Below are 2,753 nucleotides of genomic sequence, written 5' to 3' on the forward strand. Positions count from 1 at the left end.
CCTGATGCCTTGAAAACTCAATGGAACAGTTTTATGCTGTCCATATGGGGTTACTATGGATCAACATTAATCTTATGCCAACTGATATTTGATCCTTAAACTAACTTCAATTATGTTACCTACAAAGATAAGAAAACAAACAGGTTCATCCTAGAGAGGGTGAAAACAAGATGTTCCTTTGAGGCAAGGATTCTGAAGTTTCGTCTGACATAGTTTAGGCATGTTGTTAGAAGGGACCAGTTCTTGGAGAGGGACATTAAGCTTGGGAGGATGGAGGAACAGCATAGGAGAGGAAGACCCTCAGTGAGATGGATTGATTTAGTAACTGGGGTAATGGGGATAGGCATTTGAGAGACCATAAGGTTGGCTCAGTATAGAGCAGAGTTCAGAGCTGTTGTACACAGAGTTGTTAGGAGTTTTAGGTGACTCAACAGCACTTAACAACAACAACAACATGAAGATATGTTCAAGTCCTAACCCCTCATACATAATTTTATTTGAAATAGAGACTTCACAGTTAAGATCAATTCAAGTTGAAGTCATACTAATCTAGGATGGAGTCTAATCCACAGACAAATGTCCTTATTAGAATGGGGGGTTTGGACATCCAATTACCATGCAACAGTGGAAACAGAGACTAGAATGATACACCTACAAATTAAGGAACACCAATGAGGTCTAGCCAGAAGCTAGGAGAAAAGGGCCTGGAACATATTTTCCTTTACATACACCAGAAGGAACCACCTGGATTTCAGTCTTCCCACTTCAAGTGAGAATAAGAATTTCTGTTGTTCAGTTCCCCAGCGGTCCCGTGGAAACTGTCCTTTGCTTCAACAGTGTTTGGAAGGAACAGACCCCCCCTTCCATCCTCCAACTACCCTACAACTTCACCTCCAGACATAACCTCGGGACCATCTCAACCATCTCCTATTTTCGGGACCAGCTAACACCTTTTTTGGTTAGCCCCAAAACCTCGACCAACTATGAGCTCTCAGATCCGTCAAAATTATTCTGCCGAAGCAGAAGCTGGTGTCAAACGTCTAGTCAACCTGCACCTGCGGGCCTCTTACACCTACCGCTCTCTGGGTTTTTATTTTGACCGTGATGATGTGGCCTTGGAAGGCGTGGGACACTTCTTCCGCGAATTGGCTAGTGAGAAGCGCGAGGGTGCTGAGTGGCTCTTGAAGCTGCAAAACAAGCATGGTGGCCGAGTCCTCTTCCAAGATATCCAGGAGCCATCCCAGGATGAGTGGGGTAAAACCCTGGATGCCGTGCAAGCAGCGCTGGCCTTGGACAAGAACCTAAACCAGGCCCTTCTGGATCTGTACGCCGTGGGTTCCGCCCACACTGACCCCAATCTCTGTGACTTTCTGGAGAACCACTTCCTGAATGAGGAAGTGAAACTGCTGTGACCATCTGACCAACATTAGAAGACTGGGCGGCCCCCAGGCTGGGCTGGGCGTGTTTCTCTTAGAGCGTCTCACCCTCAAGCACGACTAGGGGTCTGTGGGGACTTGGAGAGGTGAACCTCTGTGTCCCCCTGCCAACAGCAGCAAGCTTCGCTATTCCACTCTCATGAAGAATCTTATCCACCTAGAAGCCCTTTGCCCAAGCCTTGGACCAAATGAAACAATAAAGCGTTTTGCAACAGCTTAAAAAAAAAAAATTCTGTGGTTCTAGGTCATCCGGATTTTTTTTTTTTTTTTACAAGAGTCCTAAGGAATGAATACAGTATTTCCTATAATATTTTGTCTTATCAGTTTGAAATCCAAAGGGAAAATTTAATTGAAACCTATAAGAGAGAAATGACTCTGCTATAAAGTAACATTTTGAAGATCGTTCACCAAACCACCTAAGATTTATTCCTCACGTTTCCTAGGAAAATTTAATATATGCCTTCTGTCTCATGTCCCCTCATTCCCTACTCCACCAAAAACACTCAGCCATTAAGGAGTTCTTATCTGCTGCTCTCTGTGGGAGAAGAAACAAGTACTTCCTGTCTGAGGTCACACAAAAGTTGAGAGTGAGAATTAGTCTGCAAATTCAAGAAGAGGTCCCATGTTGGGGCCCTTAAATTGACATCACAGTGATAGATAAGTATAGCATTGTCTTCGTTTAGTGCTTATGGAAGTCAGGCCACTAACATTCTCAGTGGCATAATCAAATCCCATTTAGCCTTAGTTTAGTGTTCATTCCACAGCATAATACTGCCTCAGTATGTTCACATAAAGCTATTAAATAAAAATATCCAATGAGGTAAAACCGATAGTGTTTTTACTATTCTAGTTCTGAGGTGTATATGCAATAATAATAATATCTGAGAAGGGACATAAATTCCATATCTAGTTCCTATAATATTCACATCTATTTTAAGATTTTAAAATCATTACAAATGGTGATACATCAGATTATTAAATTAGACCCTTAATGTAGCTTGGAGCACTATTGACATAAGATGTCAACATATCAGGCTGCTAACTAAAAGTTTAGTACTTCAAACCCACCTATCATTCCAAAGGAAACAGGTGAACATTCTCTCCACATAAAGATGCACAGTCTCAGAAATCCAATGGAGGGTCACTATGAATCAAAATTAAAGCAGTGGCTGAGTTTGAATTTTTGTATGAATATGTTCTGAGAAGAACGGGAATCCCAAAACATTTGATTGTGTTAATGCAAAACCTATACTTGGACCAGGAAGCAGTAGTCAGAACAGAGCAGGGGAACACTGCATTGTTCAAAATTGGGAAGGG

The 2,753-nt window shown here is 42.1% G+C and overlaps 1 pseudogene; it reads left to right on the plus strand.

Annotated features, from left to right (window-relative positions):
• The first annotated feature begins 983 nt into the window (after window positions 1-983).
• On the plus strand, window positions 984-1,500 carry LOC102868727 (annotated as a pseudogene).
• The last annotated feature ends 1,253 nt before the right edge of the window (window positions 1,501-2,753 follow it).

This window comes from Elephantulus edwardii, unplaced genomic scaffold (assembly GCF_000299155.1).
Source record: "Elephantulus edwardii isolate Elephantulus edwardi_28Jun2011 unplaced genomic scaffold, EleEdw1.0 scaffold00025, whole genome shotgun sequence".
Taxonomy (NCBI): Eukaryota; Metazoa; Chordata; class Mammalia; order Macroscelidea; family Macroscelididae; genus Elephantulus; species Elephantulus edwardii.